Source organism: Lissotriton helveticus, chromosome 5_1 (assembly GCF_964261635.1).
Source record: "Lissotriton helveticus chromosome 5_1, aLisHel1.1, whole genome shotgun sequence".
Lineage (NCBI taxonomy): Eukaryota > Metazoa > Chordata > Amphibia > Caudata > Salamandridae > Lissotriton > Lissotriton helveticus.
In genome coordinates, this window is record NC_136065.1 from 1,952,631,011 (window position 1) to 1,952,658,434 (window position 27,424).

General features: G+C 43.3%; 1 long non-coding RNA gene across 3 annotated transcripts in view; it reads right to left on the bottom strand.

Annotated features, from left to right (window-relative positions):
• LOC144756087 (uncharacterized) overlaps positions 1-27,424 on the bottom strand; it is a 1,092,383-nt gene that overhangs the window by 44,637 nt on the left and 1,020,322 nt on the right. The window contains exon 9 of one of the 3 annotated variants that reach the window (XR_013595070.1): positions 19,257-19,369. The exons of the other annotated variants lie outside the window; for them this stretch is intronic. This is a non-coding gene — a long non-coding RNA (uncharacterized LOC144756087). Of the gene's footprint in view, positions 1-19,256; positions 19,370-27,424 lie in introns of those variants that run through there. 3 annotated transcript variants of the gene reach the window in all.

Sequence of the window (27,424 nt, forward strand, 5' to 3'; positions counted from 1 at the left end):
ATATAAATGAACAAGAAGAGCTACTGGCCACAGCTCTACAGCTTAACCCCCCCGCAATTATAGAAATTAATTTAAAACTTAGCGAATTGAAAAATGACATAAAATCCAACTTCATTCGAAAAAGTAGCGCAAGGATTCATAAATTCAAAATCGCGCAATATGAGGGGGGGGATAAAATAGGCAAAATCTTTGCCTATAAAGTTGCCGAAGATAGGGCAGACACCCTAATTTCTAACATTCGAGGGCAAGGGAATAAATTATATAATCAGCCGCAAGATATACTTGAGCAATTCGCTGATTATTACAGAAACTTATATACTCCAGACAGCTCAGTGGATAAGGACTTAGTCCAGGAATATGTTGATGGACACCCTGTGCGTACAGAGAATTTATTAGGCTTGGGCTTACTTTCGGACGACATATCATTGGCAGAACTATATCAGGCTATTAACTCCCTACCGGCTGGAAAAGCAGCAGGGGAGGATATGATACCCTTGGAACTCTATAAAACGTGTAGATTGGAACTAGAACAGTTACTACTCGAAGTCATGCAATCAATTGGGCCAAATGGAATGGCTCCCAAATCCTGGAACAGGACAAAAATAATCTTTTTTTTAAAGAAAGGTAAGCCCAAGGAGGAGAGAGGGTCATACCGACCCATCTCCCTGATAAATACTGATGCGAAAATATTAGCCAAAATTATGGCACTCAGATTAGCCCCAGTTATGCCCAAAATAGTCAACCCACAACAACACGGGTTTATCTCTGGAAGAGATACAACAATACACGTAAATATGGCTATTACGGCGTTTGATGTCGCGGAGACTGAATCCACCCCACTCGGCATGATTTTATTAGACGCTGAAAAAGCTTTTGACCGAGTGGGGTGGCACTATCTCTGGAGCGTGCGGTCTAAAATGGGTTTTGGGGGAAATTTTCTGAAGGGTATAAAAGCACTTTATGACAAACCAATTGCACGCATTAGTTATGGGGGCCTGACATCATCAGAATTCCCCATTATGCGTGGGACTCGTCAAGGATGTCCCCTGTCACCCCTTTTATTTGCCCTTTCATTAGAACCATTTTTGTTAGCCCTTCACTCTCAAATACTGATTGTGCCCTTCAGCTCCGGCTCACAGGAACTGAAAATGACAGCTTATGCGGACGACATCGCCGTATACACCACCGACATAGCCGATGCGCTGAAAGGAATATCTATAGAGGCTGAGAAATTTGGGAAGGTGTCAGGTTACAAGCTTAACCGACAGAAGACTCAAGTTATAGCTAACTACTCCCCAAATACGGCTATCCCAGAGATCTGTAAAGAAGCAACCTATTTAGGGGTTAAATTAACGGCCAGACTACAAGATATTAATAACATAAACTATAATGACTTGATTAAAAAAAACACTCTTCTACTGAAAAAATGGAACAGACTGCCCTTGAATTTGATTAGTAGAATTAATCTTATTAAGATGAAGGTTTTGCCAAAATTTGTTTATTTATTTCGATCTATCCCACTAGCATTAAACAATAAATTTTTTCAGCACCTAGATGGGATTCTGAGTAGCTTTATATGGAGCTATAAGAAGGCTAGAAGATCACTAAAAATGTTGAAAAACAACACAAATAAAGGAGGGCTGAACTTTCCAGACTTCAAACTGTATTTCTGGTCGGCGTTTTTTACACGTCTACGCTCCTTATTGTATGGGGACAGAGCTCTTTTTTTTCACTTTTTTATGTTGAAACAGGACTCATAATTTTTTCTGTTTAGAGCTAATGACCCGAATTATTACAAGCGGGTGAGATTTAAGACTGCTAGAGATATAGTTAGGATTTGGGGCAATGTACTAAAATTTTGTAAAACAACTTTCTTCCACCCGAAGTTGCCGCTATGGGGCAACCCAGGCCTCCCGGTCATCTTCACGGATACCATTACTTATAACTGGGCCTCACTGGGGATCAGAGTTTTGGCGGATCTGTACGGCACACAGGGCTTCTTAGAATTCAATACGCTTAAACAGATATACGATATACCGGAAGCCACAAGGTATAAACACCTGCAAATACATGACTATTTAATTAACAACAAAAAGATTCAAAACATCACCGAATGTGACATATGGACCTGTCTTTATTCAAACAAAAATAAATCAGTTATAAGCGAAGCCTATAAAATACTCAGTACCTTTAACACGGGCGACTGCGATAAACTGGCCACGAAGTGGGGTACCCAATTAGGTTTAAATATTACATCAAATCATATTGAGCACTCTTTGGCTAATATTAACAACCTTGTACGGTCATCTAGCCTTCGGCTACAACAATATAGAACGACCTGTATGCTCTACTACACACCGGAAAGAATCTCTAGATGGTCCTCTAATGCTTCTTTTAGTAACCGTACTAAATGCCTTAAATGTCTAACCGAGGCAGCCGATCTAGTACATATGTTGTATTCCTGCCCCAAACTCAAGACCTTTTGGGGGGATATACAGAATGTTCTTAGACTAAAAAATATTTCGCTACCCACCATTACGGCGGCCTCGGTTCTACTAGATTTTAATTCTCTCTTACCTTCACAATCAGCCTTAGCCACCATACTTATTTCCTGTGCCAAATTAACCCTGGCTAGGGCCTGGATCGATTTGGAACCCCCTACGGTCTGGAAGTGGTGGACACTAGTAACAGAGATACACGCCATGGAACTAGCCTTAGCTAACCTCAGGGGAACACGCTCACTGGTTAAATTTAATAGAAACTGGGGTACTTTTCCAGAGTAAAACAATATCCAAATGTCGTATAATTGCTAATTCTATCTTTTTTTTTTTTCCTCTTTTCCCCTTACAAAGACGAATTTATCTATAGTTTGATCATGTAACAGGAACTCTTTTATTGTCCCCATATATCAAAATATTTGGTTCACAACATATGTATTCTGATGTCTCTATGTATATGTACGAAACCACTCCTGTATGTATATTTTCAGTCTTGTTCTGTTTTTTTTTGTCAACCGGCAAACAAGAATAAAAATATTTAAAAAAAAAAAAAAGGTAATACCAAACCGTTTAACTCAACAAGCCAGTTCTGTGACAAACTTGCTAAATTCTTCCATGACAAAGTGGTCAAAGTATATGACGAATTCTCTACTGATACCAATGGAACTTGACAAGATGAATATGAGACGGACAAATCAAACGTACAAGTTTTCTTAAAAAAGTTCATTCCTCTCACACAGGATAGAGTAGAGAAAATTACCATGGCAATTAAATCGGGCTCTCCTCTGGATCTCTGCCCGTCAATGGTCATTCATATGGTCCCTGATATTATTGCTAATCTGAACAACATCCTTAATCAAGGACAGTTTACGGTTTACTGGAAGAATTCCCTGATAAAACCCATTCTAAAAAAAAAACGATCCTTGGTCCCTCGGAAGTTGCTAACTACAGTTCCATTACCTCTCTACAATTTCCATCAAAAGTTCTTGAAAAAGCATTAAATGAGGAATTGCTGACTTTCATAGAATCTAACGACAAACTTGATTGAGCACAACATGGTTTCAGGCCACGGCACAGTACCGAATCTGCATTGATTGCAGCCACTGAAAGCCTACGTGCACAATTAGATCAGGGCGGGAAGGCTATAGTAATAATGCTTGATTTATCCGCCGCGTTTGACACGGTGGATCACCGTATACTTCTTCAGCGGATGGCAGAAATAGGGATCATTGATAAGGCCGCAGATATCCTTTGGTCTTATTTAACTAAAATAAAACAAGCTGTGACGCTAGATGAGCACAAATCTCCCTCTTTTGTCATGCCATGTGTGGTACCTCAGGGTTCAGCACTTTCACCTACCCTGTTCAACGTATATGTTACCCCACTGGCTAAACTTATTCGCTCCTTTGGCTTCACAGCCATTTGCTATGCTGACGACACGCATATTGTTGTCTCACTAGCTGCCAAACCAGAGATCGTGGCAGCATGTTTTAACCTTTGCATGAGCCATATTATTAGATGGATGCAGAACAATTGTTTGGAAGGGACATTTCACTCTGGAACTCCGATTGGTGGCCCGGGACAGCAGGGCCCTGCCCCCAACCCGTAAAGAAGGTAAAAAACCATGGAGCTCTAATTGAGGATCATCTCTCCCTATCCGACCAGGTCAACAGCATCACCTCTTCCTGCTTCTATACCTTGAAAATCCTCCGGAAAATCCTCCCTTTCATTCCTATGCCCCTTAGGAAAATGGTCGTTACGGCTCTGATTCTGTCACAAATCGATTATTGTAACTCACCGTACCTTGGAGCCAAAAAGAGTGTGGTACAAAAACTGCAGACTCTGCAAAATGCTGCCGCACGGCTACTACTAAAACTACCTACATTCTGTCCCATTAGTCAAGTCATTCGAGAACAGCTGCACTGGCTGCCTATTTCGGCTAGGATCCAGTTCAAATCTATGTGTATTCTACGCAAGACATTGCACGGGGAGGGACCCGGACAGATTAGCCAATACAGTGAGCGCTATGCCCCACAGAGATGTCTCCGCTCCGCATCAGCATCCCTGCTTGTAGTTCCAAGGGTAAAGACACTGAAATGGGGCGGCAGAAGCTTCCGACACTTAGCCCCAAGGCGATGGAACTCCATGACCCTGCATCTTACAAACCCAAAGCAACCTACTTCAGTTCAGGAAGGATCTTAAAACCTGGTGATCTTAAAACCTGGTTATTTACTTGTACCTAACCGGCTGGCTGATTCTCCGAATGCACCCAATGGCAGCAAGCGCTGAGACACCACGGCAAACCCACATTTCATTTCATTTCACAAACATGATGTTTATGGGAGATGAAGATGACACATGAAGAGGCACAAGAAGAGTTTCCTTTTCTTTTTTAAATAAAAACAAGAGTTCCATGATAAATGAAGCCTCTTCTCGGGCCTTGAGAAGGGAAATCCCTGAGCCCTTGTTAGAAATTAATGAATAAAAAGTACAGTACCTTTGGTTTGAGGCCGAAATCTGTAGAACCTTTGGTTTGAGGCACAAATCTGGAAGTGCAGTGAATGGATGAGGAGAGAAAAAACACCAACTTTCAGGGTGGCATATTGGACGAATTCGGATCCCAAGCTTGTCGCCAATTTTGTAAAGTATTCACCACCAGTCTTCAGATGATTATTACAAATGAAGATTACAAGCACATAAGTATTAAGGCTCAAGTGGACAGCACCAACTGACACTGCGGTGTTCCCATCCTTCACCCACACATTCCATCTACAATAGTACATGGAATACAAGCACAAGCAAAACCAGAAGATTCTATATATAGCCTGAAGAATAACTGTATCAATATAAAACGCTAAAACAATTCAAAACTTAAACACCACATATATTCAATGCTTAGAGCGAATTCCGTCACCAGTCACTGCTGTGCAGTGTTATAATGTTAATGTTTTTGGTTTTTCCTTACTCATACTGTATCATCCATATTATTATGATTACTACACAAGGACTGTAAGTATAAATGACGATTTGGGTGTAATCCTTGTTGATGGCTCATGGGCAGATTACGAATAAACATAGAACGTAATCATTTTTGTGATTAACACTGCAGTATTATAGTAAATATAAGTATTTTTTTTAAAGCATTGGAGATATAGTGGCTAAGAGGCTTGTTTCAGATCAGGGCCCTAACTAGAGGATTTTTTAGACCACTATAAAGCAATTTAGCAGTTAGATAAATTCACTGATCCCAATCGGATTACAGAATCAGAGTACACCCACTCTGTCAAGTGATCAAAAATGAAATCTTGTTAAACCATTTTCAATAAAAGAAATCAAGTTAAACTTATATAGCTGTAAAAACTGTAAAGTAGCAGGAAGTGATATGCTACAGATAGAGCGTTATAAAACATTCTTCCCGAACTGCAAGGAATACTGGTAAAATTATTCAATTTAAATCTGCAAGGAGAAGCAACTCCAGTTTCATTTACAGATGCTATAGTTATCAGCACTTCGACAAAAAAAGAGAAACCTGCAAAATATCCTAGTTCGTATTTTCCAACTAGTTTGTTAAATATGGGCTAGAAGCTGTTCATGAAAATAGGGTCAAGACAGTTGCTCTGAGTTTGAACCATCCCAAACAAAATGGCTTTTTGGTTAATAGCTCAATATTAGCCAACACCTATTTTGTTATCCAGGCCATTGAGTATTTTTACAGAGTAGACAGAAAGCTGTAGTATTGGTGTTCGATGCAGAAAAGGCTTCCAACTTAGTATACTGAAAGACTCTTCTTTTCATCTCAAAAGCTTCCTCATTTTCTGAGCTGTTGACATCGATGCTTGAGAAGCTCTATGCAAACCCTTCAGTCTTAGTAATAATAAATTCAGCAGAAGCAGGGAGAATTATGATTATGTTTAGGACAAGACAAGGGTATCTATTGCCCCAAACTTATTTGCTGTATTAATCGGGCTGTTAGTAATAGCCATCAGTAAAGATGATTAAATCTGTGCTCCTGATCTTGGCATATTCAAATTAAATTTGCATGCTGATGACTTGATTGTTTATTTTAGAGCAGAAAATTCCAAATCTATTTGAAAAGATACAAGAATTTACATCGATTGGGGGATACCAAATCAATCACGTAAAATCTGAGATTCTTCTATTTTATGCTTCCATAGCTGACCTCCGTCGGGGCTTTGGTTGCGGGTACAATCCAACTCTCCCAATTAGATATTGGGAATATATATCACATCAAACTATGATGATCTATTTAAATTCGTCTACGGGACCACATTAGCTAAAGTGTATAAACTCTTCTTCAAACAGAAAGCTCTACCTCTTTCAATCCTAGGCAGAGTTGCCCTAGTCAAAATGTCAATCCTACGGCTATTTATTTTTTTATTTTTGAAAGTCCCTAATAAAGTTCCCCAAAAATATTTTTCCTAGCTCGCCTGGTGCATGGCCTACCGAAATACCACCACTCCTCCCCCTTCTCACTGCCCTTCATTGGCTACCGATCAAACAAAGAGCCCTTTTCAAACTTGGCTGTCTCACTTTTCAAGCCCGGGCGGGCACCGCCCCTGCTTTCATCAATTCCGCCATCATCAATTACTGCCCTGCTAGAGACCTACGTTCTTCTACCAAGTCCCTGCTCGTCATCCCCCGGTTCAAGAAAAAGCGATCCAGTGGCCAGAAATTCTCAGTACTTGCACCCATTTTCTGGAATTCCCTTCCCCCCTCTCTTAGATCCTCTTCCTCCTATTTGGATTTTCGTAAGGCCCTTATGACCTTTCTTTTCCGGCAAGCTTTCAGCCCATAGCCCCCGATGCGTCCCTCGGCTTGAAATCCTATAGCGCTGTTGCAGGGTTTCTGTACTCACACAGAACTGTGCACAGAGGAGTGGAACCTCGGCAAATTAGGATGTCCCAAAACTTACCTTAGCAACCAACTCACCCCTTACCGAGCTAGCTACAGTGTCTCATTGGACATATCAAACACCCAATGTTTAGACAAACCAGAACATGAACTTACAGTACCTCAGGGTACGTGGGACTCATGAACACTCTTTCGTTATATTATCATTACAAACCAGAACATGGAGTAAAGAAGACACATGTGCATTTGAAATGTTTATTTACTAATGCCGTCTTCTCAGGCGCAGTATCTTTGATAATACAAGTATACTTATTATCAGTAGCAAAATTATCAGCATAGTTACTAAGACATAAAAAGCGAATGGTGACAGCATGTTAACATGCTGTAATGAATAAGAGTTAACAACACTTATATCTCACCCTCCCTGACACATATATTATATTATTAGCTAAGAAGGTCTCTTTGGGTTGTTTTAGGGCGGGCCCATACCTTAGTGTCCTAGCATGAAGGAATCACATCAGCATACACCAGCTCTCTCTGCATGTGCACCGCATCAAGTGTGTTAACAATTCTCGTGCAAAGCAATATCAATCCCGCCTCAAGCCCAAGTTGGCAAAGGCTGCACTTGTGTTATGACTATGAAGGCGTGGAGATCAGACCTCATAACAATTCCATATCGTGTTGCTCCTGAAACTTCAGCACTCTCCGTGCAGACATGTTTTATTAAACAAAGCAGATATCAGAGCAATAACATATTATTCTCACATTCACCACGGCAAACTACTAGGTTGAAAGCTAAGTCAACAAATGAGGGTCGTGTGCAGAAGTTGCAAGAAAGGAAAAATGGCGTTTAAATCTCAAACGTACCTATGCTAACTTAACACGATATAGGGATATATAGGAGTTATACAACACCCCCCCATGATCCGAGAACGGACTAAATAAGGTAACAGAAGTGCCTTCACATGAGAGCAGAATCCATTTATAAACGAGCATGAAAAATGATTCAAAAATAAAAATTAATGCTAAAAAAATAGCCCACAAATATACTGTGGCTCAAGCCAATAGGCAAGCAAAAAATAAAATGTCTTGACCAAAAGTCAATAAAATCAAGGAAATGCTATCAATCAGCATGTCAATTTGAGGCAGTGTCTATGATAAGACCGTATATGAAAAGTAAGCTGCAACAGCCTCCAGGAGGAAGTCACTGTCCTCATCAGAAAACAGTTCAGCCATCCAATTTAAAAGATGAAAGGAACATACGTGATCTTCCAGCACCGGATCCTCTATAACCATCAGAGGACAGCTCGGTGGGTTCTCAAGAAAACTTAGTTCCAAGAATTTCTGCGCTGCCGACAACACATCCCAGGGACCCATTAGTCCATGTGCCACCGCCAAGGCCATAACCCTTTCGTCAGAACAAACCAACTCGTGAGCAATGATAGGACTCATCAGTTGATCAAAATCGACGTCAGAAGATGCTGGTCCGCAGAGACACAAATCAATGGCCCAAAGGAAATCACAGGTCAGACAGCGAAATACAGGCTGGACACAGGTGAAATAGGAGAACCGAAAAGATAATCCAAACGCCGTGCTTAGAGTCGCTAACGGCAGTGTGCCATAGTAATCAAGCATGCGGTTGCGAAACCGCGTCAGTAGTAGCTGTGCGTGGTCTTGCACAGGAAGGGCATCCATATTTAAAAAGGCAGAAAACCACCAATGCGCCAGCCGCTAATGCAAGCAAAAACGGGAACCCTCCAAACAAGGATGAAAAAATAGAATGGAAGAAAGCAGGGATGACTCCAAAAATCTTCTCAAAGGAAGTCACGAGACCACCGCTAACAACTTTAAAAAAATGTGCTAGGCCCGTTGTGGAGGATGCGTTAAAGATAGAACGGACCATGGCTCCGAAATGCAAGGGCAAATCAGTGTTTAAAAGAGCCTGAACCTCCGTGCGGGTGTTAGCAATGTGAAGCACGAAAGTTTCACGGGCCGAGCTCAAGGCCACCTCTTTCTGGGACAATAGAGCTCTTATTCTAGCCATGCCGCTGAATTCTGCTCCCAAGGTCGGTATCTGTGGCCAAATGGAAGACTCCCTATGTTCACGTGTGGGAGGATAAAGAACATTTCTGCAGCAAATAACTCGCTCACTAACCGTTACTATGAAAGCTATACCTTTAATTAAACCACAGCAGTTTTCATTATTGAGCATTAAATAACTACCATTCTCTAACAATTTAAACGTGGGGATGATAGCAGGAACTGGCGTGCCCTGTAAAACGCAAGCCATATTCGGTCGGTCCTTGTTACATGAACCGTGTAGCTGTATGTGTCTGCACATTAAAGAATGATCTGGCGTCTCAGTACACTCATCCCCTGTAAGATAAACCTCTTGTTCATCCTTGAAACATCTGTATGTGTATGGGAGTGACCAGACCTCATGAAGAAAACCGCTACCTAAGGGTTCAAAACGACCTATTGGCACATATTTCATACAATTTGAAAACTTATATAAAGCAAAAGGCAGCGTTATTAAACCGTGGATAAGCCACGTAGCAGCAGTGGTCTCTGCCACAGAAAAAGGTAAAGATTCCAATCTTTCAATATGGAGCATAGAAAAGGAAGCATCACGCATTGAAAGCAAGCGTTGTTTGTCTGTCAAATTAAACGGTGCAAATAAAGAGGAAACGTTCATGTATCCCCAGGGAACTTTACCCATTTTTAGAGTCTGTAGTGTCCATGCAAACTGCATGATTGAACGTAATTGATTTTGACCATGGTATAATACAGACACTTCATCATGCACAATATCAACAACAGACGACACAATATTATCTAATGTGTAAATTCTAGAGGAAAGCACGTTAATGCTATTGTCAACCACTGCAAGCACTTTCTCAAGATTTGCCTGATCAATAGCCCTAAGGCGTGAAGCAGCCTCAATCTGTGAGAGTTTCCAAATTTCATTGTAAACACCATATAACCACCTTTTCGACCTGCCACTAGCTGGGCCCTTAATGAAATCATTCAAATCCACGTCTGCATTCAGTTTGGAAAGGTGATACTTAACCGCAGGTAAAGTTGAATGTTTCAGCCAAGCTTGACACAACTTGCCAACAGAGTAAGAGGTGACAGTATGACTCAAATCAAAACGGGGATCAGATCTAACAGCCTTAAAACCGTCAGTTATATTTAAAAATCTCTTTTGGCAAGAATCAGCACTACGGTGCCAAAGCAGCCAACCCTTGGGATTCATACTGGAAATGTTAAAGGAGGAATTCAGAAGCAGAGCCTGTATATCTCTAATGGACAATTTAGTAAAATTACTCCAATTCTCATATTCCTCCAACTCCGGGAAAGACGGGGTGTTTAACCTTTTAGATGTAGCCAATCCAAAGCACGTGGTCTGGGAAATGGTTTCATTTAAAAACCACATATGATTTGGGATGAGACATGCACGGTGCAAAGCTTCAGTGCCTTGTACCTGCCAGGCCCTTGAGCCCCAAACTGATTTAAGGTCTATGGTATCCTTCCATAACTCATACCCTCCAGTAACTAATTGATCCAGGAAGGCCTTTGAATATAACAATTTTGTATTTGTAAGTCGAACCTTGGACAGTGGCTGTTTGTGAAATTTAAAATAAAAGGACTCGGGATTGGACTGATTAAAGTCAGTGAAATAAGTATACTTTTTAAGAAACGTTTCTGAACTCCCTTGTGTTGGTGCTGGGCAATGTTCCCACTGAGTAAAATTAACCGCATCCCTTCGGGAAGATGTCTTGTGTAAGAAGTGATTGCCATAATGTTGGTAACAGAACAATTCACCATAATTAGCAGATTCTAAATATAAATCCTCAGCATCAAAAGCAGCATAATATTTCAAATCAGAAAACAAACTTTCCACAGCATTAACATCCCAATCATCAGAACGAATGTTTTGTTTCACCACATCCCCCATATTAACTCTTAGTACATTAGGGACATTAACGACTTCCGTTGGACCATGAATCTGAAAACGAACTGCATCCCACGCGATTCCATCCAGAACAGGCCACGCTGTGATGTTAACCAAAGTCAAGTCTCTTTTTAATCTGTGTGTAGAATGTGAAGAGGAAAGTGGGGCCAAAGTTCCATTCAAATGAGTAATGCAAGTTCTCTCCTCGACATAGTGTCCATTCATAATCCGAAAAAAATAAAACACAAAACCAATTGACATAAAAAGGTAAACTGAAAAAAGGACCAGCCAAATGTATATCCAAGGAGGTATCAAAAAATGTTTTTTAAACAGGCTAGCATATAATGCAATTTTAGAGGGTTTTTTCGAGGCAAGGGAAGCAGAGTCAAATGAAAATCTGGATTCCGTGGCTAAACGAGCTTGCAGGTCAGGCATGGACAAATCAGTGGGGTATGTATAGTCTGTCTCATCAAGGTTAGTTCCTGGTAAATTATTCAATAATGGACTGGAAACAGCAGGTAATTCGATGGCCACCTCAGGTTCATTATTAGAAGCAGTGGGCATAATTGAATTTCTCACAATGGAAGGACAGGAAACAGCCGGTGTCATGCTAAGAAGAATCGGCCACTCTGTGTATCTTGACATTGTCAATAGAAATAAACCTGTTTTCCTTACGACCTGGAAGTGGTGGTAAAATGACTGTTCTTGTGCCCTTCACTCCAAGCACTGGGACCGGAGCTCGATAGGAGGGACCAAACTCTTTCTTGTTGTCGATCTTCTCTCGAACCAGTTCTCCAACTTGGGGTAGCCAGCCAACTACCGGGATCTGCAACGCATCATCCGATGTGGAGGGCAAATGTTCCTTTGCAAGAGTGTCTCTCGTCTTTTGTAGATTCTGTAAAACATTGCAATGTTCATCTGCGTCAAAGGAAGTGGCGCGAACCACCGAGTCTAGACCGTCAAGGTCAGGGACGAACATCTTGATGCCAAAGAGCATTTCGTATGGGGTCCGCCCACCCAGAGACCTTCTAGGGAGATTATTAAGAGCACGCTGCACGCCATAGAGGTGAGCCAGCCAATTTCTGCCAGTGCCTATAACTCGGGCTGTCAAAGATTGCTTTAAATCACGGTTCATTCGTTCAACTACACTATTACCCTCGGGTCTGTAGGGTGACGAAAACTTGACTTGGACCCCCATCGAAGTCATGGCATCCTTATACGCCTTAGAGGCGAAAGCCGGACCCTGATCCGAATGGAAGGTACCACAGGCAAAAATCCCTATAAAGATACGCAAATCTCTGATGACAGTCCGGGAATCAGCGCTGCGATGTGGCCATAACCACACAAAGCGTGTGCATGAGTCAACTGCTACTAAGATGTATTTATACGCAGTATCAGATGAAAATGGACCGCAGTGATCTAAATAAACACAGCCTAGTGGTTTATTAGAAATGTACAACTGAGTCTGAGGCGGACGCGGAGCAGTTGAAGGTTTAATCTGCTGGCATATGTCACAAAGAAGGACATAATCACGCGTCTGTTTGTACAGTCCCCGCCACCAGAAACGTTGTTGTAGTTGCGTTACAGTGGCTGAGACGCCCGCATGCGCAGACGCCACACCTTCATGAGCCGCTGTAATCAAGTCTGTTCTGCGATCCGAGTTGGGAATCAGCCGTTCCCCAACATCAGGAATTGTCACAAAAGGAACCTTTTCGGGACTTAAGTGGTATTTATACTTCGAAGGGAATCCCGAAGGATGTTTACTTCCCTTCTCAGAGGCAGCAATCGCTGCCAAGATGTCGCTATCAATCTTGGTTTTAGACCTAGTAACTGCTGCAACTAAGTATGTAGATACTGCTGATTTCGCTGCTTCATCAGCAAGCGAGTTGCCAACAGCGTGAACTCCCACGCGCTGATGACCGAGAGTATGAATCACATAAACGAGTGGCAACATAGCCTTAAGCTCTGCCACTCGAACCCAGATCATTTTATGTTTTATTGTGCTACCCTTGGAATCATGAAAATCATTTTGAATCCAAAAGAACAAGTTTTCATTGTAAGACTGGACACAGTAGTAAGAATCACTTACAATTAGAGTAGTAACACTTGGATCTGCGTACTCCAAAGCTAGTAAGAGAGCACGAAGCTCTGCCAATTGTGCGGTGCAATCGCCCAGGGGCAACGTGTGTACCTCCCTGGAAATGAACTCATCATTCAACATAGCACCGACCACAATGGCGCATGCGGAAACGTAGGCATGTTTAGAGCCATGCGCAACCTGCGCCGACCCATCAGTGTAAATGATGCAATGGAAGTCCTCCAAAGGTCGCATCGCCAGAGGAGCAGGGTGAACGAATTCATACTGCAAGAACTCCTGCGACCGTAAGGAAGCGTCAAAAATAAACATGACATCCGAGGATGACAATGACGCAGCCCACTGAATCCACCGAGGGTGCAAAGCTTTTGAATTTGGTACACTGGCTTTCGTGACTGCCTCCAAATGAGGACAGGGTGTTACCACTAGCATGCGTTTCCCCTGTGACAGAGCTCGTTCCTTTAGAATAGCCATCTGTACAGCAGTTAAAACCTTTTCTATGGTGGGAAACCGCATCTCAGCCGAGGTGTACAAGTGTGACTTGTAAGCAATAGGTACTGTGTCACCTTCATTAAAAGTGAGGTAAGTGAAACCCACCGTCCCAGGAATTATTCTTATGACCAGGTTGGTGTGGTTATCACGAGTCAGTAAATATTTAGAAGCGAGCAGATCAGCCTGCAAGGATTGCAAAATGGCTGAATGCTCAGGCAGCCAGCATGATTTTGAGAAAGTTGGTTGTATCAAAGCATACAAAGGCTTGATACGCTGGGCATATTCCGGAATGTAAGTTCTGCCGAAATTCAAAAAGCCCAGTAAGGATTGTAATTTTTTCAGAGTTGTTGGTGCGCGCAATTGTGCGCACTTCTCCAAGAAGTGAGGAGCCAAACCTCTACCTTCATTGTTGAGCTCATAGCCCAAAAACAACACTGTGTGTTCAGCAATGTGCGATTTTGCAAAGTTGAATTTGTAACCCATGTCTGCGAAGTTGCAAACAAGAGAATTTACACGACACAGATGCTCCCAAATATCGTCGTCTGTGAGATATATGTCATCCACATACGAAAAAGCATCAGGGTCGAGTGCCTCCAGAATAGAGACAATTCGAGCGGTAAATACACCAGGACTATTCTTGTAGCCCATTGGAAGACGCCGGAATTGCTTTTGGACTCCAGCGCTTGTAAAACTGGTCCATTGGGAGCTAAAGCTGTCCAATCTGTGGGCATAAAAACCATTGGATATGTCAAGCGTTGTCTTGAAACGCTTACGCACGAGACTATCCACTAGGGCAGAGCCGTGGGTATTCTGTACTGCACAGTTACGGCAATGCGAGTTCAAATGCCGGTAATCCAAAACCAAACGATATGATCCGTCAGGTCTATTCACAGTAAAAAGGGGATTATTCATCGGTGACACACACGTTTCAATAACTCCCTGATATTCCAATTGTTCAAGGATTTCCGCGACGGAAGATTTTGCTTCACGCCGAATGGGATATTGAGGTTGAGGCTGCGGCTGAGACCGCAACGGAATTTCGTGGCAAGGCGACAATTTATCCCAACCACATTGGTTACGGTACAGAGCCGGCGCGAGAGCCCGAGCCCACTCTTCTGCAAAATGCTGCGCATGCTCTTTCGAGACAGTGTTCGCGAAACTGGGTAGGATTACCTCCTCCCCTCGCGGCGCCGCGAGCACAAAAGGCGGGGGCCAGTCAGCCTCCGAAAGTAAAATATCATATGTAGAAGACAGATTCTCCCAAAATACACCTTTAACGGTACGCTGTATGTCACCTTCAATTAACAGGACAATTTCATATAGTCTTTCAGGGGGAGCAAGTCTCGTATCCGCTGTTTCTATTACAACGTAGACATCAGTCGCTGTCACCCTCAGTAGTGGACGCAGCGCCTCTCTGACTATGGTTATCTCCGCCGCGCTGTCCAGCAAGGTCAGAGCCCACGTCAGATTCCGAAGCCGCGTTCTCACTATCTGTGGCATATCGATGCGCTGTTAAGGCTGCGACTTTCTTTTTCGCAAACTGCGGACGCCTAGGCGTAGAATCCTCCTGCTTCACTGCGCCGTCCGTCTGGCGGGACTGACCACGTCCTTGTTGGCCACCACGTCCACGTCCACCCCCTCCTCCTCCACCGGTTTTCGGGGCCGATGTGTCCTGAAAGGAACGAGGAGAGCGTTGATCAGAACCCTGAAAACGATCAGGTGATTTAATCATCGCGCGGTCGCGCAAATCATAAACTTTTTCGGATGGCGTAGGAGCTTGTATTGCAGGAAAAGTACCCTGAGTCTGCATTGTCTGCTTCCCCTGTGTCTGTTTTTTAGGCCAATTTTGTTTCTTGGACTTTGGCTGGGCATCTGTCACTGCAGATTGCCCCTGTGGTTGTTTTTTCTCCTTCACTGGAAAATATTTCAGACCTCTACTTGTGCGGCCAATCGTTTTATAAGCGGCCACCACAATCTTTGCTAACTGGCGGGGTTTGTCGGCATCGGGCAGAGCAGCCAAAGCATTCGACACCTGAAAGTTAACTGCATCTCCTTTAACATTGGAGAGAATGACATCACTTACAATCTCAAAAGAACCACACAGGCGCATACCCAATTCAACCGCTGCCTCTGGACCGTGATCATTCTGAACACGTCTAACGATTTCAGGCAGGGCAGTCATAGACGGGGTGCCGAAGCACCTTGTATAAACTGCCGCAAATGTTTTTCCCCAGCTGTCACAGTCAGCAAGTTCAGGAGTAATATCCTTCGGGAGAGTAATCGTCAACATTCTATGTTTATCAGCAGGAGTAGAATTCGGAAAAACCGCTTCCAGTTGATCAAACTTCTCTGCTAGCCAGAATGGGAAGTCATCGTTGTCAACAGGACGCGCACCAAAAACCGAATTTACCATCACTGGATTGAGACGCATTCCGCCTCGTTCCATGGGAGCGGCCGCACCCCCCTGGGGACCACCAGGAAGATGTCGACCGATGTATTGCACTAAAGCACGAATCACGGAAATGGAAACTACATGTAGCCTGCGAATTTCTGCCAGGGTACAAGCCCCGTGATTCGGGTGCGGGGTAAAGCCACCCAACGCAGGCCAATTAGTACCTGGAATTGAGAGTGGACCTAACCTCGCACGGGACAAAGAGTGGGGGAGGGCGGCATCAAACCAAACTCGATGCTGCCAATGATCAATAGGTATTTCCAATGCCCTGTATGGCGTATATTCAGCCGGGACATCCGAGGCGGTGTAGGAGTGGTACAAACCAGAATTAGCGTCCACAGCCGGAAACGTAACCCAAGAGTAAAACAACTCGTAAGGAAACGCCGGATCTGCACTCACCACGAAAATCACAGCCATCCCATCTACTGGGACCTGGTACGTCTGAAGATGGTTGCGTACCGCTACGCGACTATGCTGTGCAATAGCCACCGCAGCCGCCATCACAGAATCGGAAACAAGAAAACACAAAGAATACTTTGTAGCACAACTGGGTAGTAATTCAAAGAAACCGTTTAAGTAAGAATCAAGCTTGAATAAAGACCTATTTCAAAAAATAGGTAGGTTTCACCAACACCCCGTTTTCCGGAAACGGATGTGAAGGGGTTAAGGCATGAACGATAAACTACTCGAGTGTCATGATATAAGACCACCGAAACCGTTGGGCGCCATGTTGCAGGGTTTCTGTACTCACACAGAACTGTGCACAGAGGAGTGGAACCTCGGCAAATTAGGATGTCCCAAAACTTACCTTAGCAACCAACTCACCCCTTACCGAGCTAGCTACAGTGTCTCATTGGACATATCAAACACCCAATGTTTAGACAAACCAGAACATGAACTTACAGTACCTCAGGGTACGTGGGACTCATGAACACTCTTTCGTTATATTATCATTACAAACCAGAACATGGAGTAAAGAAGACACATGTGCATTTGAAATGTTTATTTACTAATGCCGTCTTCTCAGGCGCAGTATCTTTGATAATACAAGTATACTTATTATCAGTAGCAAAATTATCAGCATAGTTACTAAGACATAAAAAGCGAATGGTGACAGCATGTTAACATGCTGTAATGAATAAGAGTTAACAACACTTATATCTCACCCTCCCTGACACATATATTATATTATTAGCTAAGAAGGTCTCTTTGGGTTGTTTTAGGGCGGGCCCATACCTTAGTGTCCTAGCATGAAGGAATCACATCAGCATACACCAGCTCTCTCTGCATGTGCACCGCATCAAGTGTGTTAACAATTCTCGTGCAAAGCAATATCAATCCCGCCTCAAGCCCAAGTTGGCAAAGGCTGCACTTGTGTTATGACTATGAAGGCGTGGAGATCAGACCTCATAACAATTCCATATCGTGTTGCTCCTGAAACTTCAGCACTCTCCGTGCAGACATGTTTTATTAAACAAAGCAGATATCAGAGCAATAACATATTATTCTCACATTCACCACGGCAAACTACTAGGTTGAAAGCTAAGTCAACAAATGAGGGTCGTGTGCAGAAGTTGCAAGAAAGGAAAAATGGCGTTTAAATCTCAAACGTACCTATGCTAACTTAACACGATATAGGGATATATAGGAGTTATACAACAGCGCCAAGAAACTGCTCAGTGAATGTGCGCTCTATAAATAACTAAAAAATTCAAAAAAAAATCAAATCAATTCATTGATACATAGCTTTATATGGACTAACCACCAGACTTGTTTTATTTTCTTTTTAAATAAGGAGCATGCGGGTTAGCTCGACCCAGTCTTCAACTATATCCCCAGGAAGCTCTGTAGACACTATTTCCTTGTTAAATAATGTACTTTCTGCCACGATATTTGACTGCTTAATGTATGTAATGAGTGAACAGACAGATATCCTATTACCAGTTTTTATTAAAATATTTAATTTGCCTAAAATAACGAGATACAAAACAATTCAAGAGCTATCTTTCAACAAACGCATAGGCCCTGATTACGATGTCAGTTGGAGTTGCCTCTGACCGACATCGCTGCGGATGGCGATCCGACCAACCTCAAGTCGGCGGTTCCAACACCGCAATTAGGAAGCGACCACACATGGTGCAGTTACAAACTTCCATTTTTCAATGTGAGCATCTGCGGTGGGCCAAAACCACCCACTGCACAAGCTCCTATTGTAAAATGGAAGTTTTTAAACCTCCCTGCACCATGTGGCATGCACCTCGCAGATTTAAATCAACTACCCATCACATTCCCCTACAAACCCAGCACTCCACAGCTACAATATGACTTAAATAAATCCGTATTAAACTATTTACATGGCTAACAATCAATTAACAATTAAAAGCGAATTAACAATAATTCATAATTTATTAGAACTTTATGAACTTCCCACCCTATACCCCTACAAACCCAACACACTACTAATGTATAAACTAAACAATAGGTAATACACTATTCAGATATATAACAAATTATGAAATAATCAACAATAACAAACTACTTACCAATAATTTTAAATGTTTTATAACTTAATTATCTTCCCTCCTGATAACCCTAAAATTCAACAACCCAATACTAAAATATAACTTGCTAAAACAAAGGAAACTAAATTAAAAATATACATTTAAATTCAAAATATAACACTTAAATATTACATAATTAATAATCAATTACACATGTATCAATGAAAAATGCATTATTAATAAATTAAACATATTTCTAATATTTCGTTAGCTTCCAACCCTGTTCCCCTAACAACCCAACAAACCATTACAACTCTATAAATCACTAACAGCATGTAAAAACACCGAATCAATAAAAAAATGAATCTAGTTAGTAATTTTTAACAATTGTACCAAATTCACCACTAAATTTGTTGATACGTTTCCATTCAGCAAACTAGTAGGATCAGCAGAGGTCATTTTAGACCTCTCAGACCATTGTAAGATTCATCCGGTTTTCAATATCTGCAGTATCAAAATAACCAATACATTTCAATGTTTTATAACTTAATTATCTTCCTACCTGATACCCCTAGACCCCAACAACCCAATAATAAAATATAACTTACTATACCAAATTAAACTAAATTAAAAATGTACATTTCAATTAAAAATATAACACTTAAATATTGCATAATTAATAATCGATTACACATTTAACAATGAAAAATACATTAATAAATGAAAAATATTTATAATATTTTATTAACTTCCCACCCTGTTTCCCTACAAACCCAACAACTTAATTGACTCTATAAATCACTAACAGCATTATAAAACACTAAATCACTTTAAAATTACGAACTAGATTTTAAAAAAATAGTTAAAACAAGTTTACCCCTAAATTTGTTGATACGTTTCCATTCAGCAAATTAGTACGATCAGCAGTGGTCATGTTAGAGCTCTCAGACCATAGCAAGATTCATCCGGCTTTCTATATTTGCCGTCAACAATACCCCTTCATCTACTCCTTCCAACCCACCTCCCACTTTAGTGGTCGGAACAATGGAATATGCGTTAGAGGACATTCTAGACTGCTGGTGTCATGGGCAGTGCATACCGCAGGAGAAACAGGATCGTTTGAGGGGGGGGGGGAAACGTAGGGTACTATCTGGAGACAAGAAAGGTTAAGGCACCAGAGGCCAGACAAACACTACACATGGAGAAATTAGAAGACAGAGCAAAACGTGAGCATCGTAATTGTGCTATACTGCCCCAGCCATGGTAGGGCTGTCCCTGAGAGGTACTCTTCTGGGTCAGTAGGGGCAAGCAGGGTTTATAAGAAATCATCTACGCAGTAAAAAGTAGTCTGTATGTCAACATCTCTTGTTGTGATTCTCTCTCCTGTCGCCATAGTTCGCAACCGGCATATTCTGTGCCTTCTGTTTTACCCCTTCTGTTCCATTGGTTCCTGTGTTGGTTTCAGTTGTTGCATTTACTGTTTTCTATTGTGCTCGCATTACCCCCTTGTCTCCCTTCTCTAGGACACCCTCCTTCTGGATGCTGAAGTTGTTCTTAAATCGGAGTTCAGTTCTTCAGCATGACACCTGGTACACCAGGGGACAGTAACGGTCTCACAACTGTCAGCAGCTGATAAGTCCTAAGATTTTGTTGCTCAATGTATATATCTGTTTTATCATTGTGTGGCTCCTTCACTTACCTATATTGTCTCACCAATATGGATGGAGACAATGCAATCCCTGCTTGTGTTTAAGAGGCAGTTCAGTAATTAATCCATTCTGGATTTTCAAACCACTGATGACCAGGAGTGTGTCTCTTTTTCCGTCTCTTCACACCCTTTTCCCCTATGCACGGGTCCTTTTTTACAATCCTTCATATATTTCCTAAGGCAATAAGTTGACCCATTGGGAGAGGAGAAGGGATTGGCCTTGAAATCAACATGCCTAAGCCCTTGGTCACTCCAGCTGTCTGCCAAGATCAAGCCAACCGACCCTATGCCTTCCCTACCCAACAAACTCGGTTGTAAACATCTAGCAGTCCTCATTTATCCTTCAATTGACAGAAAACAAAAAACTTAAACTATAAAACTTTTTCAACCCATCCCACCATCGGCAACGTAAACAATGCATAAAATAGTAAAATACATGACACGCCTCAATTCACGTACATAAACCATGGCGGTACCTGTTAGAAATGGGGGTCTCTAGTCGGCAAATGTAGGTACCTTTGTCCAAATAGGGACCCTTGCTTCTAGTCAGGGAAAGGATGATACACACTTTAGATAACCCCCTTTCGCCCCCTGGGTAGCAGACAGACTTATCCCAAAGGCAATGTGTAAAGTATTTGTACCCAAAACACACTGTAATACAGTGATAACACCACAAATGGACACCACACCAGTTCAGAAAAATAAAGTATCTTTCTCTAAACTCGACAAGACCAAACCAACAAAAATCCAGCATACAAGTATTAATAAAATGCCTATAAAAAGGTTTTAAGAACTTGTACCATAGAAAACTATGGATGTGTGACTTTTACACAAAGTACCTGTAGTTGCGTCAAAATTCACAAGGCCAAACAGCCAGAGAGTGAAGAAGTGTCGAAAACAAAGAGATGCGTCAGTTCCTAAACCTTAGGGAAGCAATGCGACAGTTCTGCTGCACGCAGGTTATTTGTCGGATCCGGTATGATGGGGGAAGTGACGCGTCGATTCTTTGTGACAGTTCTGGTCTGCCGGTGATGCGTAGGGAAAACTTGTTGCACAGGTATCGCACGTGGAAATCCGGGATGCGTCAGTGATCGATGCGGCGGCGAGCGGCGCTGCATCGGTTTTCTTCAGCTGCGACTCCTCGATGCGTTAATTCTTGCAGCGGTGACAGGCGCTGCGTCGGTTTTCGTAGTGCCATGGCGATGCATGGAAATTCTTCTCACAGCATGGAGATGCGTCGGAAAAACAGCTGCAAGGAGAGCAATACATTGTTTTTGTAGTTCTTCAAGTTCCTTCTCTCTTCCAGCTCCCAAACAGCAGCAACAACCTCCCGAGGCCCAATACTGGCACAGGCACCTCCTGGCAGGTCAGAACGCACAGCAGCAGATTTAAGTGGAGCTGGGCGTGAAGTCTTTTGTGCCCCTGAAACTTCAGAACAGGAGGCCAGCACACACAGGTTCTTGGAGATCTCCTTCAAGAAGGGGAAACAGCACACTTCAAAGTCCTTCTTCTTTCCTTGGCAGAAACAGAAACTGCAGGCAAACCCCACACAGCAAAGGGGCAGTCTCCTCAGTCTCTCCAGCTCCTTTCCTTGGCAAAGGGTCCTCTTGAATTCCAAGGATGATCTAAAGTTCAAGGGTTTTAGGTCTAAAACTTGTACCACAAACATGTCTGTGTTCTCTCTGTGCAAGGGTCTCTGAGCCCAGTCCAAACCAGTTCTTTCCTCTCTTTTGCAGCTGCCCGGCAGGAGGTGGAGATAGCATTGTGTAAGGCAGACAGGTCCTATTCAGGAACAAGGGAAATCTCCTCCCACCACTCTAAATACAGACCAGGCCTATTCAGCCCACCCTGACTCATTCAGGAAAGGCAGAACACACATCTTCCCCGCCCCCAGTGGCTGTCTGAGAGAATACACCCCCCCAGCCCCTGTCACTCCAAAACCAGACAGCCAATACACAAACAGGCAGAGGCACACAGAAAATGCCTACTCTAAAAGTGGCATTTTCAAACACACAATTTAAAAACCCTCTTTACTAAAAGATATGTTATTAAATTCTGAGTTAAGAGAGCCTAAACTTTATTTCTCTATCTTGTCCCAATGGAAAGTTATATTTATAAGATGTGATAAATAAACTCCCATTCTATCCTATGGGGCAAGAAAACCTTTCAATAGTGAAACACAATTTTGGCAGTATTTCACTATCAAGACATGTCACACACACACTAGTACACATCCTAACTTTCACATACACTGCACCCTGCCCAAGAGGGTACCTTGGGTCTACCATAGGGGTGTCTTACATGTAGAAAAAGGGAAGGTTAACAACTGCGCACAGACACTGCAGTGGCAGGTCTGAGTTACCTTTTCAGAGCTACTCTTGTGGGTGGCACAATCAGTGCTGCAGGCCCACTAGTAGCATTTGATTTACAGGCTCTGGCAAACTTCAGTGCACTTTACTATGGACATACCAATAAATCAAATATGCCAATCAGGGAGAACAAATGGTAACAACACATTACACAGACAGCATATGCACTTTAGCACTGATTAGCAGTGGTAAAGTGCCCAGAGTTCTATAGCCAACAACCACAAGTCAGGAAAAAATAGGAGGAAGAAGCAAAACGTTTGGGGATAACCCTGCAAAAGGGGCCAAGTCCAATAGTACCCGAACAAATGGATACTGAAAAGTCTACTGACAAGCTGGAACCACTACTAACTAATTTCCCCTTTCTCTGTCCTCCTCGTCCTAGCACTGGTGTATAAGGCCGCCACACCTACCAGACAGAAACGCTATCAAACTTTCTTCCCTTTCTACTCAATGATTTTTCCCTGAAACGTATAATGCTCCACCCACTACCCTTGCTTTTCCTGTCGTCTCTGCGGTCCTGGAAGACACACTACCAATAGGTAAGCACTGTTGTTTAAAAAACATGTTGAAATGTGTTTTTTATTATTCATAAACTTTTCAATGGTCAGGCGGTTCTGGCGAGGGTGAGATTTATGTCCCCTGCCCAGGTGCTTTAGCTGGAACAGAGAGCATTTTTGGCATTTGTCACCTTTTTGGCAGGATGGTGGCACTGAAGCTGTGTTCCTTCTTTCCATGCTTGTGTCAGCGTGCAAACTAGGGATTAGTTAGTGAGTCCTTTTTCTGTTTCTTGGCTCTTGTGAGACGAGATTCAGTTGTTCAGCAACCCCTATAAACAGGAAGTGGATTTCAATCCACAATTATTCCATGATGGACTCTATACGGGTACCTCGGTAGCAAGCTCTAGATCTGCAGAGGTTGGTTGGTTGGTTGGTTGAAAGCTTTATTCGATATGCAAAGACATCTTACAAGCATAACATACATCATAAAAACAGCATTACAAAAACTACAGGTATGTCATACATTTTAAGAAGATAAAATTATGGGGGTCCCCCTGGAATAAATTAGCTAAAAAGGAATTAAACTGAGATAGACAATCTATTGCAACAAATCAACCACAAACGTTTTAAAAATTTGGAGACACCACAGACTATAAGAGGGGAGGTATCAGTCAGTATAAGAGGGGAGGTATCAGTCAGTAGAATTCGGAGAGCCACCGAATGGATACGTGTTCCCAGACGTTTAAAGAGGGGTTTCAACCAGTATCTCCTTGGGTGAATATAGTCTGGGCACTCAAAGAGTACATGTGCCACCGTCTCAAGCCTGGCTGGGCAGCATGCACAAAAGGGGGATAAATGAGCATGGGACTTCCACTTGGATACAATTGCTCCTAACGGGAGGGTGCCAACTCTAAACTTGAAGTAAAGCACCCTATCCATTGGCATAGTGATTAAATCCATGTAGGGTTCGTATAGTGCCACATCCTTTATTCTGAGGAACGCTGCAGTCGAATTGCAGTGATGTGGATTCCCAATTAGTTGGCAAGAGACCCAGTCCCAATATAGTTTTTTAAGGACTGCCTTAGGAGGAGCAGATCTTGTGGTCCAGCAATCTCCTAGGCCCAGTTCCCCCAAAAGGTTTTTTGTGTCCCTCAGCCACTTGATCTTGTTCCAGCCCCCCATGCTCATTACTTCTGATAAGCCATCGGCATAGGATTTTAGTTCCGGGACCCTCCATATGCGAGACCATAAGAGCAATGGGCAAAGACGGGCCTGGTCTTTGATGCTTCTGCAGCCCAAGTCCAATAGCACCGGCACTGTGGGGGTGCTCAAAGGAAAAGTTAAGAGGTCCTTCAAAAATGTATTTTCGGCCTTGGATAGAGAGTCCAGATTACAATGACCCCATAACTCCGCGCCATATAGGGCAGAAGTGACCCCCCTTGCCTTGTAGATCTCAATTGCAGGCGCCACTGAGGATCGGGAAGATGCATGATATTCCTTAAGTAAGGCACCCCCTACCCTTTTGTGGCAGAGAACCATCTTGTCGATGTGGGAAGACCAACTCATTTTATCATTCAAACGTAGACCCAAGTAATCAAATTCTGACACTTTCTCCAGAGGGACCGAGTTCAGAGTGGGAGGACGACCTAGTTTCCTTGGTGGGCGTAGTATCAAGTATTTCATTTTTTCTACGTTTATCACCAGCCCTCTGATTACGCAAAAGTCCTGGAAATGTGTCAACAACTTCTGAAGCCCCTGGGGGGTCTTTGAGATGAGGAGAGTGTCATCCGCGAACAACAATGTTGGGATCCGCACACCCCCCAGGCTGGGTGCGTCCGCAGGTTCTTGAAGCAGATACTCCACCACACCGTTTACATATAGAGAAAAGAGTGTGGGCGCTAACACGCAACCCTGTCTGACACCCCTACAAACCGGGATCCTATCTTTTGTTTCGCCGTTTCTCCCCCAACGAACCTGGGCAAAGTTGTTCATGTGAAGTTTGGTGAACGAAACAGAATGTAGGGAGACAAGCCCAGTCCGTGGAGAACCCTCCAAAGTTCCTCCCTGGGGACTAGGTCAAAGGTAGTCTTCAAGTCAATAAAGGCCAAATAGAGACTGCCCTTGCCCAGTTCCACCACCTTCCAGTACAGGAAGGAGTGTTAACCCAAAGACCTGCTCAATTGTACCTGTTCCTGAGCGGAAGCCTGCTTGGAAGTCCGATAGAACTTGGTTCTCATCCACCCATTGAAGGATTCTCCCCAGAATGGCTTTTCCGGCTACTTTTTGTGTAGAGTCAATCAGGCTTATTGGCCTATAATTCCCTGGGATGTCTCTACTACCCTTTTCATAAATGGGGACTACCACTGCCCCTCTCCACGACTCTGGGATCGGGCCGCCCTCCAAGATGGCATTCAAGAGGGCCGAGATCATAGGACCCCAGTCAGATGAGTAGGCATGCAGTAAATCCCCAGGGAGCCCATCCGGGCCAGCAGCCTTCAATGGGACCACAGTCTTGATGGCATTCTCGACCTCCCGAGTTGTAAACAAGTCAAGGGTGCTAACCTCCAACGAAGAGGGGAATACAACTGGCTCATTTAGGGGCCCTTCTACCGCTGAGTATAAGGCCCCGAAATGATGGAACCAGCTCTGGGGTGGAATAGTACAGGTCCTCAGGGTATCATTGGGTCTACTACGGGAACCTATCAATTTCCAAAACCCCTGGCGTCTTTACCTTTGCTAGCAGCCAGCAAATCCGCCCAAAATTTCTCCTCCCATTCCTTTTTTGCTATCTGGATAGACTTGGAGTAGACCTTCCTAGCCTCCCTTGTCCTGACTTGGGATTTTGCTTTTACTGCCTCAACTAGGTTTTTTTTCGCCTTCCTACAATTGTGAGTATACTTTTCTTAACCCTTCCTCCCGCCCCAATATGCCTCTGAGGCACAGTGAACAGATTTGTCAGGGCCCCAGTTAGGTCGCAAAATACTTCGCAAACCTCCACTAACTGTGCCTAAGTTGTGATGGGCTAAGGCCAGAAGCTGGGACACAGCCTCCAGTTTTCCGGCAGACAAGAGAAGTTTTGACCACTTCAGGCGCCTACCGCAAAGGGATACCTCCGACTCACCTAGGTCGACGGTGGGACTAGGTACAGGGCCCCCACTGCTAGCAGACGACCAGGGGGCTAGAGTGAGGGACAGCAAATTGTGGTCACTTTCTACTGAAGGTACTATTACCATATCCATCACTGAGCTCCATAGACACACATCAAGCAAGATGTAATCGATTCTTGATGTGTGATTGGGCCTATTGTATGTATGGGCACCCCCCTTGTCCGAGCTAGTCCTTCCATTTAGAGCCCTCAGGCCATACTCAATACTAAGGGCATTTAGCTGCAGTGCCACCTCTGACCACTTTTTAATCGGGGGCAGCTCTAGAACTGGTATCCCCCTCCTGCCATCCTCCTCATCCTGGTCCTGGGTGACATCCGAGCCCAAGGGCTCGAACGTACAGTTAACATCACCTGCAACCAGGGTGCGGGCTTTGTGTGGAGTTGCCCCCAGCAAGTCCTCCAACAGTGCGATTGTGGGAGACTGCCTCCCCCCCTTAGTGCCTCGGGCATAAACATTAAATATATTTAAAACGACACAACCCCTGGCGTCCTTCAATATAATATTAAGCAAATCAGGGCTATTAGTCTTGGTTTCCACTACCCTACAATTTAGGGATGAAGCTACCCAGATGAGGAGTCCCCCCGAAGGTCGTTCCCTGCCCAAATCTGGGCAGACAGCTGGGATGGCATAAGCAGAGTACCCCACCCTGTGTACTGGCTCCTTACTCCATGTCTCCTGGAAAATGCATATGGAGTACTCTTCCACTAATGCAATCCAGTCCGGCAATGCCAGTTTTCTGGCTATTCCAGCGACGTTCCAGCTGAAGACCTTCAAAACTTGGTCCGTCACAGCTGGAGCGCATGGGGAAACTATCTCTT